The sequence below is a fragment of the Protopterus annectens genome, chromosome 11.part0, assembly GCF_019279795.1.
Source record: "Protopterus annectens isolate FY-2018-M chromosome 11.part0, PAN1.0, whole genome shotgun sequence".
NCBI lineage: Eukaryota > Metazoa > Chordata > Ceratodontiformes > Protopteridae > Protopterus > Protopterus annectens.
In genome coordinates this window covers 1,526,867,827-1,526,885,242 of record NC_056745.1, presented here as the reverse complement: position 1 = coordinate 1,526,885,242, position 17,416 = coordinate 1,526,867,827, and positions in this window count along the sequence as shown.

Genomic DNA, 17,416 nt, shown 5'->3' with positions numbered 1-17,416 from the left:
ATTGTTGACAAACTGTTAGAACTAGGCATAAATCCCTACATAACTTGTTATATTTCTGTCTGGCTCATAGATAAGGCCTGGGAATTCAGGATTAGTGTGAGACCACTTGTACCAAGAGGCGTGTCACCAGTGGAGTATCCCAGGACTCCATGTTGGGCTCGCTCCTGTTTGACATCTATTCATGAAAGTCAAGACTAATTGCAAAGGCCTCTGGCTCATCAAATTCGGAGATGACTGTAAACTGGATGTTATCATATATTCACCATGACAGCACCATCCTACAATAGGGTCTAACACAAACAAATGAATGGTGTCAAAGCCATGGAATAAAACTAATCGCAAATAAATGCATTATAGTGCCATTTAGGAAATAATCCACCCAAGCCTATTACTCCATAAGTGTTGATCCAATAGTTAGGGATGTGGGAACATATATATATATATATATATATATATATATATATATATATATATATATATAGACAATAATCTGGCATTCAACCAACACATAGCCAAGATAATAAGAAAATCATTCTATGTCACTCAACTCATAAGCAAAGGTATAGCATCCATGGACAGGGAATTTATAGTACCAATCCACTCAATCCTTATCAGACATATCATTGAGTACAATGCCCACTTTGACATGTTCCTAACAAGGCACTTGCAACAGTTGGAAACCTTCAAAGGTTCCTCACCAGATGATTCCAGAGTATGAATACCCTTTCCTACATAGACCACCTTAAGGTCCTATCTCTGTGTTCAGTCTCCTACAGGTTACTGAGAGTTGATCTATGCCTGGCATATAAGGCATCCTCAGATCCAGCTCTGATGGATCTCTTGCACATGCACAAAACAAACAGCACCAGAAATACTAGATCCAAGGACCCAAATCTTGCCTCTGACAAAATAGAACAAGCTGGAAAGTCCGATATGTGTCTCAAAGGATCCCTGCTCTATGGAATAAGCTCCCCATCTGCATGAAACAGAGTTAATTCCTAACCCTATTCATATGAAACCTTGATCACTTGACTGTAAATTGTAAGTTCACCCTTGGTCTGGCTCCTATGTCTGTGATAGCCAAAGGTCAACAGTAAGTAAATTAATCCCAACTAACATATTTCCACCACATAACACTTAGCCACCTCCTTACTAACATTACGCACCATAGAGACATTCAATGAACTTGGGATCAGAATTGGGTTGGATAGGGTTGCATAGTTAGTCTTATAAAGACCCTGGCTGTAGTTTGCCTAGTATAAACCTATGAACCTATTAAGAACCTTATACACAAAGTGCACATTGATGTTTAAGCATTGTCAAAAAAAGACATTTATTTGGTGGTTATTTTTTTTTTTCCTAAATGCATCATGTTATAGAAGATAATAGGGATAAAGTTTATTAAAATACTAAATTATACAATACTTATGGTGCTGAAACACTTATATGTTTTTAAATGTCTCTGTAAATGGAAAATAAACAGTTTCAGCTGTTATACGTTTCTTCTTACATTGTTTTCTGTTGAATTCTACAAAACAATCTTTCATAGCCTGGTATTGAATAAACTCCTTGTAGGCATTGCACGAAGCCCACACAGAGTTTACGTTTGTGTGATGGTGCAAGGTGCACAGCACCACACCATGCATATTAATGATGCGTGGCATGCCTTAATTAGGTTTTGTGGCTGGCAATGGTGGTACTGGCTAGGAAACTATGTAAGCAGCATGGATACAATTTTGTTGAAAGCAGAGCACCTATGTTTCGCTGATTTGAGCGTTATGTCACAATGACTAACAAGGCTTCAGAGATAGCTGTGAATCATACCTCTCAACCTCTAAGAGCAAAAAATATGGACAAAGCCTTCAATAATGGGGGACAAAGAGCCAAATATATGGACACTTTTGAAATATTAGCTCTTACAAACTTAGCAAGTGAATTTTCTGAAAGGTATGAAGTCTGAAACTCAAATGTCTGCCATTATTTTCTGACTTTAACTATCATTAATTTGCCAGTGATTTGCAGAAAACCATAATTTTAGGAGAAATAGACCAAAAATATGAGGACAAAATCTGGACATTCTGCAAAATTCTGTACAGTTGAGAGGTATGCAATCTGTTAGTGCAACATATCTCCACAAAGGTCAACATAATGTGGGGAAATTTAACCAGAAATAGGGACATATATGCCATAGATGTCACATAGATATATGGCAGAATGAAAGTGAAAATACCTGTCGTCCTCTTTGTGCAACATATCTGGACAAAGGCATGCATAAGAGGGATAAAGGCCCAAAATATGAACAGAATTTTAATACTACATTTCAAAGTTTTGATGGTTGGATTTGTTGGTTTGTCCACATGTCTGCCTTCTTCTCTTTCTTATTCACACACACACACACACACACACACACACACACACACACACACACACTGACCTTTTGTGTCAGCCTAGGCTTCCTGCACGCCCCCCACCACACAGGCACAACACCTTGTGCAAGGGATGATAACTTTGCCATAGCCCTTTTTTTATCTTATGTATTCAGGGATACAAAAGCTTTGTGTCTGATGCTCAAGGTGCATAGCTAACTTAATGCTTAGTATATCTGCATTTGTGGTATTGATCTAGAAATTGTACCTTTTACTTATATAGGCCTTGGAAAGTTAGACAGTTGATAGCATCAACATTTCCCACCTTTATATTGAATGGTCTTGTGAGGGTTGTGAAGTCAGAAACTGCAATATGTATCGTTACTTTCTAACTTCTCTCTTTAATCATTTCCCAGTACAAACATATGGTGTTCGACTGAGGGCATGCAGTGATCATCAGTACTTTTGAGAGAGGACTGCATGAATCTTTGATGCCTGAGGCCTACTATTTCGTAATGGAGACATAAGTCAAATAGGCCTTTGCTGTCACATGTTAAATTAAGTTCTGTACAGATCTCCCACCTTTTATTAGCTTAACGGAACAAGTAATGAAATACAGGCATATGCCACACAGTCATATTAGTAACCAATACACTCCAGGCTCAGGACTTACCTTGTAAATGCAGCACTTGACACAGTTTTAGTTCAGGACTGACTGTCTGATGCAAGCAGTACACAGCCAATACATGGGGAGGTAAAGGTTGTGTGAGTTACCTGACATCAATGTTACTATATGTTTGTGAATAGGAGGAAGGTTTTAGGCCCATAGGTGGTGAGTGAGTGTGCTATGTGCTAGTCCTTAGCCAATGCAAGAACATACTGAGCACACCTACATCTGCCTATACTCACAGCAGCTGATGGTTCTCTATCTGACTCCTTATCTGTATGTGGTTGTGGTGACCTTGGCATTGATGGTGGGATGTACGCCCCTTCCCCTTGCTATTACTGCTGAAGCTATTTTCTCAGGATTATGTTGTGTAGCATGGCACATACGGTGAATATTTCTGTACATGTCCTTGGATTGTACTGCAGGGCTTTCCCAGATGTATCAAGGTACTGGAACCATGACTTTTGCAGCCAAAACACATGCTCTATATTTCTGAATTGAAAGTGTGCCTCATTATGGTGTTCTTCCATGGGTGTGTGTGAATTTCTGATGGGTGACATCAGCCAAGGTTCCAGTCTCTATCCTGCATCTCCCAGTAAATGGTCCTGTAGGATATCCCCTTAGCAAATATCTGGTACAGTTTTCAGGTGTGCCAGATATATGTGTTGTGATAACTGCCAGGGTTTCCAGCGCATACATTCAAGATTATTCCCTTGGCATTACACAAGACTTGGCAGTTGATAAAATGGTAGCCCTTTCTATTAATGTAGAGCCTACCCTGTTCCTTGGGTGGTACCTTAATTTCTACATGTGTGCAGTCTATGGCACCCAGTACTTCAGGGTAGTGTGCTGCATATTTCTGGCCCTCTCCTCAGAACTACGGGGAAAATATATGTGGTCACTGGAATGTTGGAGCATAGCATTCAGAAACTGGTGGAGGATTCTGGATGCTGATGCCTGTGACATCCCCATCATGTCCCCTGTTGGTCTCTGAAAGGTATCTGTAGCTAAGATTCAAGGGGCTACACATACCTTTGTCTCCACTGCAATGGGTTCCACATGGTTGACTCTAGCTCTGAGTTGAGGACAGCAGAGGTCACAGTTCCTCTAGTGTGTCTTTATCTATCCTGTAGTGTTCTGCAATTTCCACATCATGTTGTGAAAAGTAAAACGGAGCCTGTTAGCAGCAGCAGCAGCATTGGCTTCAGCCTGTATCGCATACAAATTAATTAAAGCAGCAGCCCCTAACATTCTGTCTGTGTAGACTCTGTTCCACATCTGTATTCCAAAAGTTTTGGAATCCACAGGAAAAAAACAACATGGAGTCTACACAGATGCTTTATAGCTTGCTGAATAGCTAAATAGTGTTGGATTGGTTAATTAGCATGCAATTCAGCTGCTTATGTTGTAATTAACATGCCACCATGTTTACCTTGTTTGCTTCAGGGTACACACTGCTACACGGCATTTACTGAATCAAAACTTTCCACAGTCATGCGCACATCACACCGCAATGCACACATGGCGAAAAATGACTGGGTAGGCTTTATTGAATCCCCCTCATAATGTATTTTCCTTGGATCAGACATGGTGATAAACATTCTGACACAGCTACCTCAATTGCTTGAGTTAACAGGAACAGAACTATTGTCGAAATGCAAATCAGTGTGATTTTAGTTTGCTGTTATAACCGCAGTGCTCCAAAGCAATACTTAAACATTCCTGTTTCAGTAATAAGAAAATAATTTGACACAGCACAAGCTGTTCTTCACAGAATGTCTGCATTAACTTTTAAAATTCTGAAGCAAGTTTATACTGTTTTCTGTAGCTGCTGCCAATCATGCTATAGACCAAAATGTTCATATTGCCTTATTATGGCAAAGTGTAAAGCTAAAAGATGAAAAATGTGTATTACATGAAATGATCAAAAGGACTTTATCTTTGTATTCAGCTGATTGATTGTACCTTAGGTACATTATGCTTCATGTGAAATGTTTTTTCAGTGTTCTGCTGACACTAATTAAATAACAGCAAAGACATGATACCATTTTAAATTCCTACTGTAACTTCATTTGTTAAAGGATATTTTCTAGTGGTAACAAAATGATAAAAACTGTTAGTGAGATTTGAAAGCACTAAGGCAATGTGAACATCTTTTATCTATCTTTTTAACTTCTTTTTCACCTTTTTCTGCAGACAGTGTGTAATGTGATAATCATTTTCTTAATAAAAAACAAACACAGACTATCAAAGGCACTAAATTTAGAGCCAAGCCTTATCATACATTAAATATCTTGTCCAAAAGAATGTTACTCCACTGCCAAGACATTAAATAATGTAGAACATAGTAGAACATGTAGAACCTGGCAGACCTGGTACATTGATTTGTGCACTGAATAAACTTCAGATTTTTTTTTTGAGCAAGATATTGTTTCCTTCACTTCAAATGAACTTCTCTACTTCCCTTTTATGAATTCTTAAATTCTTTTCAATTTTTTTGGCACTGTAACCTCTTTAAGAAGACTGTTTAGAAAAGCTACTTACCCTCTCTATGTAAAATAGTTCCTAGCATTTCCTAGCATCTTATTGTCTCTCATAAGAATTGTTTCATATATATTTCATACATTCTTGAATTATGCTACAGTTTTATGATATTGCATCAATTTCATGAAAGCTGCTTCAAACAGCTAGCGACTTTAGTCAAAAATAGCTCAGTGCGGATGATTGTCATATTATGCAGGATTTGATACTCTTAGCTACCATTTGCTTGTTTTTGTGACTTCGATCAAGTCAGTTATGCAAAAAGTTCCCCCAGACCACACCCTCAAAAGAAGATTGTGCCTAGCTGGTTTACTTGGTCAATAAATGAATAGTAAAGATGTCCTTGTAGTTTACGAATGTATGTATCTTGACTGCTCAACTATGTTCTGGAGTTCTGATCCATTTTTTCAAAATATGGAACCCACATAGACTGAGTAGATTCCCTTGAGATATGTATATATTTGTATCATATCCTATGCATCCTATGCAACTTCAACTAACTTTTAATCAGTTGCTATATAGCTTTACTTGAGAATCGTGCATCATTTTTGCCTTCCTCAAAGCTATTGTATAAGGGACCTTGGATTTTGGTGTTGGTAAGTTAGGGATAGTTAGAGAAAATGTCCTCAGGCATGTCTAGTCAGGGATGCACCTTCCCTGTTTTTATTTTTGATAGGTAGAGAGATCCTTGTACAGAAGATAAACAATGTGGTCAATAAAGAGAAGGATTTTTTTTTGGGGGGTGAGGAGATTTAGTATGCATTTCCTTGCTGTTGGTTTTATTTTAAGATGTAAGTAGGCAGTTACCTCGTATCCCGGATATATATAATACATTTGGGGTTGAGCTGTGGTTTTAAATTCATCCTGAAACTCTGGAGTTGGAGAGATAGAAAAGAGGTATATTTGTCTTGATCTGAGCAGCGGAGATAAATAGCCGTGGCATTTGATGTATGGTGCATTGGATGAAATAAGAAGGACAAGTGAGAGGAGGTAAAAGAGAAGGCTGGTAAATTATTAGATTGTTGCCAAGGTAGGGATTTTACACTGAGATAGAAAACAGAGGTTGTACATTAAATGTCCACATGTGATATCTGTATCTATATCTATACTTCTATCTATATCACCATCTATAGCTATAGGTATATTGACTTTAGTTGAAACACCCAAATGTTGGATTTCACTGCCCACACCCCCTGTTAATTTTTTATATTAACTACGAGATTTCACAATGTCGGAAAAATGGCATATTTCCCAACCCCAAGAATTGTGCAGTTTTGCATACCTCCCAACCATCAGTGTATCTGAACAAGTTTTTTTGAATAAACAGTAATCAACCAAACCTAGAGATGACAAAATCCATTATTGACATATAGATCTAGATCTAGATATATACATATATATATATATATATATATATATATATATATATATATATATATATATATATATATATAGACATATCTCAGAAGTTATGTGGGATACCCAAGGGGAAAAAGGATTGGGGAATTGTGAAGACTGTGAGAGAGATTTGTATGGAGGGGCAGAAAAAGCTGAATAGCAGGGGGACTGATTAAGGTGCCATGAACAACAGGCATAGGTCTCAAATGTCCAGATTTTTGAAGACTGTCCACGTTTTTGCCTTATATTTTTGGTCTATTCCTCATAAAATTTATGGTTTTCTGGCAAATCACTGAGGATTAAAATAACTAAATAATGACGTACATTTAAGTTTCAGACTTCAAATCATTCAGAAAATGCATTTTAACACAAATACTATTATTCTTGCAACTTTCTAAGTTTGAAAGAGCATTATTTAAAATCTGCTCCTATTTCTGGGCATTTCTTTCCTTATTATTTTAGAATCAGTCCAGATTTCATGCTGTAAAAGGTTGAGAGGTATGAAAGGGGATTCCAGATCTGGTGAAGTACCTGATGACATTGAATTTGATACAAAAGATGGTGAATAAAAAATATGGTGTGAGGTAGGTCTTATGGAAGTTAAGAAACACAGATGTACAAAGTTGAGCTTTTATGGAAAAAGAGTGAGATACATATACACATACAGAGATGTATGTACAGAAGCAGGTTGACAGAATGAATACATTATAGCTTCATATGGAGGGTTTAGGTGTTTAGGCATGGAGGGGAGGAATGCATGTGGAGAAAAAGGTGCTAGCTTTGGAGCGAAAGAGTTAAAAAGGGTACGCGATGTCATCAGAGGAGAGAATCATGGTACAGGGCTGGAGTTCAGGGAGTTTAATGAAATTAGGAAGGAACTTGAAATAAGTAAATGGCACTGAATACCATCCAGAAGGTTGAACAATCACACAAAGGAAAAAGTTAATAGAAAGGAGGGAAGATTAAAGACAAGGCAGAAGAATATCAAAGAAAGAGAGAATGGAAAAAGGGTGATGTTGTGAGAATAAAATATAACAGATTTATGAATGCCAGGGGCAGATGTGGGGTAGGGCAGCAGATTGCAATTTGGGAGGAGTTCTGGAAGATGGCAAGAAAGGTGTTGCCCTATCAGAAGGCAAGGAAGATACATTGCAGGATTTTGCATAGATGGTATGGAATGCCAGTTAGTGTGAGAAAGTAAGAGTGGTGGCTGGTTAAGAAATGTCAGAGATGTGCACATGAAGGAGCAAATCAGTTGCATATTTATGTGTCTAAATCTATGGCTATATGTATATCTATATCTACCTGTCCTCCATCCAGCTCTATATTTGTGAGTCTGTGTGTGTGTGTGTATGTATATATATATATATATATATATATATATATATATATATATTTATATATGAATGCTACAGAATCCTGAAAGCCCAAAATCCTGAAGACCAAAATCCTGAAAGTTCAAAATACTGAAAACTCAAAATCCTGAAAACACACAGGATACCAACACTTACTATATTCCAGCACAATTACATAAAGAAACAAATAAAACACAAACTATATTACTGTTCTCCAAGTATAAGCAGGGGGGCAAGCCTCCATGCACCCCCCATGTGGGGGGGGGCCATGCCCCTCACACCACCTGCTTCTTAAATATATCAACTCCAAGATTGCACTTAGTGTAGTGAAGTGCAATCTTGGAGCTGATATATTTAAGAAGCAGGGGGTGTGGGGGGCGCAGCCCTCCCACATGGGGGGTGCAGGGGGCAAGCCCCTCTGCATATAGTTGAAGGGTAATATGTTTCTGTAGGTACTTGTTCTGGAATATAGTAAGTGCTGGTATCCTGTATGTTTTCAGTATTTTGAGTTTTCAGTATTTTGAAGTTTCAGGATTTTGGTCACAGGATTTTGGTCTTTCAGGATTCTGTAGCACTCCTGTGTGTGTGTGTGTGTGTGTGTGTGTGTGTGTGTGTGTGTGTGTGTGTGTGTGTGTGTGTGTGTGTGTGTGTGTGTGCGTGTGTGCGTGTGTGCGTGTGTATTAAAAGATAGATAAATAGATAGCTAGATAGATATACAGATCCAGCTTTAGAGTGGACTATGACCCCACACTGAAGAGGAGCCTTTACACTTGTCACTGCAATCTACAGTTCAGATCTGAGAAAGAAAAATAAATCTTCACCTTGAAGTCCAAAGAAGGCTTTTCTTCTTGAAGCTGTAGTAAGTCACTCGCTACAAATGTTGCAAGCAGTTTGCTACAGTCAAGCTATGCACACTAAGCACTGCAGCACTTCAGCTATTAACGCAAATGCATTAATGGCATTTCATTAACAAATGCCAGTACTGGACGCCCCTACAATTGGCACCTGCTGATCATGACCCATAGAACATAGCAAGCTGCTTGATTTAAATCTAACAAGCAGTCTGTGGCAGTTAAAAAACCACACACTTTTGCTTTTTTGTTGTTTGTTTCTTTGAAGAATATCCTTGATTGATTTTGCCTTATATTTTTGTTCATTCCATCATATAATTTTCTGCTCAGTTGCTGTTAATTACAGTCAGCCACTTATGCCAGACTTTAAAGTATCCTTCTTAGAGTTTATATTACACAACAGGTAGCACACTCAATTTTGGTGCAGAAGACTGTGGTTTATTTATGTTGCCAATTTATTAAGTGAAATAGAGTCATATGTAAAAAATGTCCCTGGTTTTAGGGCATGTACTCCTCTATTATTTTTGCCTTTATCCATAAGTCTTTTTCAAAAAAGTTGAGAAGTATGCTGCAAATGCAGTATCAGCATTTATTAAATTAATGCCAATGCCATACCTCTCAAATGGCAAGAATTTAACAGTTTTTCCAGATGTTTGCCTCATGTTTTCGGGTCTTTTTCTCATAAAATATGCATTTTTGGCAAATCACTGAGAATGAATGGGTAGGGCCTGATGACGAAGGGATTGTGGCTTGTTGGCCCCCCAACTTGTCCCAAATTGAGACCCACTGTTGCTAAGCTTGGCCACTTTATCTATATCTATATCTATATCTATATCTGTATCTGTATCTGTATCTGTATCTGTATCTGTATCCGTATCCGTATCCGTATCTGTATCTGTATCTGTATCGGTATTGGCATCTATATCTATGCCTATGTTTATATCTATATCTATATCTGCATCTGTATCTATATCTATATCTATATTTTTATTTATATCTATATCTATATGTGTATCTATATCTGTCTATATCTAAGTCTATGTCTATATCTATGTATATCTTTGCTGATCTTGCAACAAATTTCCTGCAGCACTAGCCTTATGGAGAGTTTGAATTCCCTAACACATTCTTACTGAGTAATATTTCCTATTCATTCCCAGAGCTGTAGATGAACCTTGTCATTTTTTTTTAAGTAAAACAGTTAAGGACATCTGCATGCCACCTAAAACAGGTTACTTGAGTGGTTTAATAAAACGTTATGTTATAAAAGGATATAGAACTGGGTAGGAGAAACTGGACCAGGTGCTTCTATATCTGTTCTTTGTTGCAGGTAAGGTAGCCCAATCCTCAGCTTGAGTGAAACAACTGGAGAAAGTTGAACCAGAGCAGATGCATCACATAACTGTTATGAAGTCTTTGACAGAAACTCAAGTTTCTGTAAGTATGTCGCAGAGGAAGTCAAGGTCTCCACAGCATGTTCTGAAGTCAGAACTGATGATCCGATATCAGTCTCTCAATAACAAGAAGTAAAGCAATTTGTACTCAGGAATAAAGACATTTTTAGCGGTGCCTGGCAGAACCAGTCTAGTTCAGCACAACATATTAATCATGTCTGTTGAGAAATTCAGCTTGAAACCATGCCAAATATTAGAATCCCAAAATCAAGCAATTAGGAAAAAGGGACAGAAAATGATCAATCTTTGGATCATAATGGAATTCCAAAGTGAAAAGAATAACCCCTTTGTACAGGTTCCCAATTGGTCTGTAAGGTTTTGTAAGAACTTTTGAAAATTAAACAGCATATTTAAAACTGATTCATATCCCATACCCTAAGGGTATAAACTGATTGAAATATTGCACAAGGCTAGGCTTCTGTTCACTATTTTTAGGGAAAAAAAAAAAAAAAACGGCAAATTCAGCTAGTCCCAGAAGTTGCAGAAGTTAAGGAAATTATTATGTTTTCTATGTCATACAGGCTTTTCTGTTACAGTCTTGATTTTTGGTCTTCACATAGAAACTACAATTTCCCCCAGGCTGATGGGGAAAATAAAAACTTAGATTCCAATACCATATATTTAGCAGCCTACCTCAGTATTATAATATTGTCTGAACAATGTGAAAGCCATCTCCCTAAATTTCAAGACATTTTGTATTTCCTATGTCAAGTTGTATTGAATGGAAAGCCACAGAGAAAACTAAAGCAGTACAAAGCTGTCCACTGACACCACTAAGAAGTAGGACTTTTAATGTCTGGTAAGATATTGTTATAAATTAGTTTCTACTTTTGCTACTTTTGCTTGTCCCCTGATGGTCATTATTGCAAGTAAGGCTCATTTGGACATTTAGTTGACAGTGAAGCAGAACAAATCATTAGGCAAGCATTCATAACTAATATTATGAGTTCTAGGCATTTCCAAACAAGTGATAGTGTACACAGATGCCTCTGGCATAGGCAAATGTTCTGCTTTTTCTTAAGACTAAAATAAAAATGGGCATCCCATCTATTATCTAAGCAAAAAAACTCAGCAATGCTTGGGAGACATTAATCAGCTACAGAGAAAGATAACGCCTTGCTATAAAATGAGTCCCGAGAAGACCAAAGTACTACTTATTTGGTAGAGAATTTGTTATCACTGCCAAGAAAGTAATCTTATGTTCATGTTTCCCAATAAACCTCAACGGAAAACTGAAAGGCTGGTTCCAGAGACTGCTCTGTAACTGCAAGGGCAGAAATTGCAATACTATATATCCCGTTTGCTTTCTTCTCAGCATGTTTTTAGGACTGCATTTAAAGGTGCAACTAACTTGACTGAGAAATTCTTTTTTCTCTGTTTTTCTGTAGAACTTTAACATAATTTAAGTGTTCTACCTTTCATACTGCAAGAGTAAAAGTTACCTTTTCCTTACTGCATGAGAAAGTGGACATTGGATGTACATGTATAAAAACTGTGATTTTGTGTGTGTCTGCACATGTGTGTGTGTGTGTGTGTGTGTGTGTGTGTGTGTGTGTGTGTGTGTGTGTGTGTGTGCATAGGTTCATAGGTTCATAGGTTCATACTAGGCTATCTGGCCTAGGACATTTATAAGCTTAGCCAGAGTGTGTTTGGCTTTCGCCACCCATTTTAAATTAATTTTGCTATGCCCTTTTTCGAGGTTAGTATACTGTGCCTCTGTCTAACAGTGACACAGAAGTGATACCCAGGGTAAACCTAAGATCTCCCATCCACTCATCAAGATTCCTCTTGAAGAGAGTCAATGAGGGACTCTGCCTAACCTTGACTGGGATTTTATTCCAGAGTGAAGGGAGCCTCTGGGTTATGAATCTGTCCCTCCAGCATGTCCTATTTATTTCAGTGCTGAGGTTCAAGTCTCTCAAGCATGTAGCTCAATGGGATTTGGATTTTCTGAGGTGAAGCATGTCCATTAATTCCGGGTTGGACATGGCTTTATACGTCAGGCACAGATCGCCTCTGAGCAGTCGGTATGCCACTGAGTAGAGCTGGAGTTTCTTTAACCAGGCAGCATATGGCATCTCTTTGAGCTCTTTGATCCTCTTGGTGAGGTACTTTTGGGGTCTTTCCAGTTGCTGCAGGTGTCTGGTAAGATACATCCCAAAAGGGGCATTGTACTCAATTATGGGCCTGATGAGGGATGAGTAAAGAGGCACGATGACCTCCCCTGATCTAGAGGTGAATCCCTTCATGATTAGGTGGGCTATATAAAATGTTTTTCTAACCACTTTGGCCATGTGGTTGTCAAGTGAGAGACTGCTATCAACTTGGGTCCCCAGGTCCCTAATTACTTCTTCTGTACTTAATGGATTACCACCTATGTGGTAATTTGTGAGCACTTTGTTTTTGCCAAAGGGGATGACTATACACTTTTTGGCGTTTAGCTTGAGGCCATGGCTCTGGTACCAGTTGTCTGTTTCTATGAGGCCCTTTTGGAGGATGCTTGCATCGGCTGAAGAGTCGATTATGGTGCCCAGTTTGCAGTCATCAGTGAACTTGATTAGCCACAGTCCTTCCATGTTGGCTTGTACCTCCGAGAAATATATACCGAACAACAGAGGTCCCAGGACTGAGCCGTGTGGGACGCCACTTGTAACTGGTTTGGAGTCTGACATGGCTCCAGCAATTCTAACCATGTTGGTTCTGTCCTTGAGCCAGTTTGCAACCCATCTAGTGACATAGGGATTTATATTTAAGCTGGTGAGCTTATCTATAATGCCCGAGTGGGGTACTGTATCGAAGGCTTTTGCGAGGTCCAGGTAGGCTGTGTGGACCACCTTCCCCTCATCAATGGCCTTGGTGACTGTTTCAAAGAAATCGACCAGGTTTAAGAGGCAGGATCTGCTCTTAACAAGGCCGAACTGGGTAGGATCCAGTGTCTGTAGGTCCCCAATATCTTTATTTATGAGGTCCATGATGATCCTTTCCATAGCTTTGCAGAGCAAGCTAGTCAGGCTTAAGGGGCGATAGTTTCCAGGATCCGTTGAGGCACCCCATTTGTGGAGAGGGACCACTGTTGTTGTACGCCACTCTTTGGGTACATATCCTGTAGTAAGGCTGAGATTGAACAGTAGTTTTATGTTTGGGTTTAGCTCTTCTTGGAGTTCATGTAGGACGCAGCCCGGGACACCGTCTGGTCCCATTGATGCTGTGTTTTTTGCTTTGGAGAGGGTGGTTCTTACCTGAGAATCTGAGATGTCAGGGGGGCAGCACTCTGCTGGGATAGATATTTGCCCTTTTGGTGGGGGGGGGGGGTTTGCACTGAACCTGTCAGCTAGGATGTTGGCAATGTCTGTGGGTTTGGTGTATGTTTTGTCATTTTGGACTAATTCTGAGCATATCTGGGAATTCCCACCCAGGTTCCTAACATAATTAAAGAAAGCCTTGTGATTATCCTTAGTGTCCTGTGCAATTTTTCTCTTGAAGCTGGACTTAGACGATTTTATGAGTGCCCGTAATTTTTTGCTAATACTGATCAGAGATGCCTTCCCTTTTTGGGATTTTGCTCTGTCATGTAGTAGCTTCCTCCTTCTATTGTATAGTTTGTTTATGGCTGGGGTCCACCAGACAGGACGTCTGCCTTTGGAGGATTGGGTCTTGGTTTTATTTGGGATTGCATGATCCATGCATTCCTGAAGGTGTTCATAGAATGCATTTACAAAGGATTCTGTGGTTTGGGCCGTATTTTCCACAGGCCCGGGGGCTTTGAAGGATTCCACCTCAATTTTGAGGAGTGTGAAATTTGCTTTAGAGAAGTTTTTCACTGTGGTTTTCTGGGCAGGGGGTGGGGTCAGGATGTGAATATAAAGTGAGATTAGTTTATGGTTTGATCTTACCAGTGAGGGATACACTTCTGGTCTGGAGCATAGAGTCCCCGTGTTGGTGATGATCAGGTCCAGTATGTTTTCTCCTCTTGTGGGAGTGGTAACAGGTTGTTCCATAGCATTTGAGTTTATAAATTCTAGGAACCTTTAGGCTAGGGTGTTGGAGCTAGAGTAATGCTCCCAGTCTATGTTTGGTAGTTGAAGTCACCCAATATAATGGTGTTTGGAGCGACCTTCATATTTTCCATTGTTCTCAGGAAGGCTGAGTGGGGTTCCTGGGTTTGGGAGGGTGGTCTGTAGCAGACTATAAACTGGAAGACAGTTTTACCCATTGTTAGTTGCACATGGATAGTCTCTGATGCTTTGTGCTATGCCCCAAACCTGGAGGTGTGGGTATCTTTGATGAATATTGATACTCCCACTCCTTTTGTGGTTCGGTCCAAGTTTTGGGGCCGAAAAGCATGGTATGAGGTATAACCTGGTAGTGCTGGGGTGCTCTCGGGAACCTTGAACCAGGTTTCTGTTACTGCACAGATAACGATGTTCTCCATGCTAAGGAGAGTTTTGAGTGCGTGCCTCTTGAGATTTAGACTTCTGGCATTGAGTAGCATTACTCTTAGTTTCTTATCCCTTGTGATACCTATGGAGGTGGGTTTGTCTTTTGAGCCTTGCCTAAAAAAGGTACTATGAGGGTAGCAAGAGCCTTTGCCAATATCCAAAAGCCCAGGGTTGACAGGTGCAAGCCGTCCCTAGTGAAGGATTGTGGCTTGTCGAGCATGTCATCCCAGGCTGACAGGCATTGGATCCCCTTTGAATGACACCAATATTTAAGCCTATTGTTGAAATTGATCATCTTGTCTTCATATTGTGGCTTCATTCTTGGTGGGGGTAAGATGCTACACAAGGTCAGGGTCATACCAGCCTGAGCTACATGCTCAGAGAGCTCCTCTATGTCTCTTTTCATGTAGTCCAGGGAGGTACATCTCAGGTCATTCACACCAGCATGGACAATGACTGAGTCATATATGTACTTGCCTTGGAGTGACCTGAGTGCTTGTGTTATGTGGCAGATCCTAGTGCCCGACAGGCAGCTCACCGTGACCTTCTCCTTGTTCAGCCTGGTGAGCGGGACGTCAGTGTGCCTGATGATAGAGTCACCTATTACAAGTGTATCAAGTGTGTTGTTTAGCCTTAAGGGCTGTGACTGTTTGGCACACTGGCTTTGTGAGCTATGTGTTGCACGTGTTTTGTTTTGGGGTAGCGGTGTCTTAGGTGTCTGCTTTGCAGGTCTCTGCTGCTTAGACAGATTTTTATTTAGAGCCTCTGAGTATGTTTTTGTGTGTTTATGTGTTTGGTTTGCTGTTGTGGTAGGTCTATGTGAGACTGGAATTGTAGTGAGTGTGGTTTCCTTCTCCTCCTGACTGGTTATGCCAGTACTGAGTTGAGAGAGCTTAGCCTCCAGTTTGGCTATATGGTTGCATCTCTCACATGTGTTGGAATTTGTTGGGAGGAGGAGAGGGTTGTCTGTGTACATGAGGCAGTTGTAACATTGCCTCAAGATTCCCAGATTCACCAGGTGGACTGGAGAGGAGATTGACAACTGACCTTTGGACATGCTAGAATAGTATTGGGAATTCCTTTATAATTGAACAAAAGGGCCAATGAGGATCAAGCTACTCAAGGGGAGTTTGTGAGGGTGTAGTGCTTTTAATTTTTTAGTGCTGACTTATATAATTGCTTTAGTGAGCAAGTGCCAGGTAACTTAAATGCAATGTGTTACAGGTAACTTAAATACCGAAATGACAAACAGTAACTTTCTTTCAAGTGAAACAAGGAAATAAGTACAGTAAGCAATGGAGACATCACTAGGGATCCACAGAAGCGCTGAAAAGCCACGTTTTAGGTGGAATTAGCATTTCAGGGAAATAACAAGCAAACAAACAACAAGCATACAAACAAATCTAGATTCAGCAGGCTTGGATCTAGTCTATGCTACAGCAAACAAGGTGTACCAATTTCAGTAAGAAACAGTTCAAATATGCAGGCACTATAAGCCTTTAACCAGAAATTCCCAGCTCAGAATAGCAGAGTCCAGCCTCTCCTCGCACAAGAGTGCAGACCACGAACCTTCTTAATGTAAAATAACTGGCCTGAAGCCCAAGTGCTTAAACCAGAACTAATACACTTTTAGAATAACAGACACTGAGCCCTCAATCAGCAGTTCCCAACTTAGAAGGATGTAAGCTACCTGTCCTGCCACCACAGTGCAGGCCACAAACCTTCCTAATGTAAAACAACTGGTCTGAAGCCCAAGTGCTTAATCCAAAAGACTTAGAATGATAGCTACACTTTAATTAAGTTACTACCAAGCAGTAATAAATACAACTGAATACTTTAAAGAATGCCTGGATTAGTGCTCAAGTTATACAAACAAAGCCAGATTCAGTATGTGTTACTAGGATTTGTTCAACAAAGATAGATATTCACCTGAGAACATTTTTATACAGTTAGGCCTAAGGGGAGTAGGAAGGGATTTATAGATTTCAGCATTGTTAGTACACAGGGTTTTCTTCCTTAAATATGAGTCAAACTTATAGTATCAAGAGTATTTGACATAAACTAGACATTGATACAACTGTTTTTACTGTTGAGATTTAGAAGAGGGGGAAACCTCTTGATACGTATCGCTCATCTTGGTTACTCACTGAAGATGAACATGCAGGATAGTTTGTTTATATATTTATTACATAGAAACACATCAGGATGGATAACAGCAGTACAAAATATAAACTAACTGATTAACTGGCAGAACACACAGACATGCATGTTTACATCTCAACAGCTTATGACAAAATGGCAGTCAGGCTCACAAATGCTCAGTATTTATACACTTGTGCAAGCCC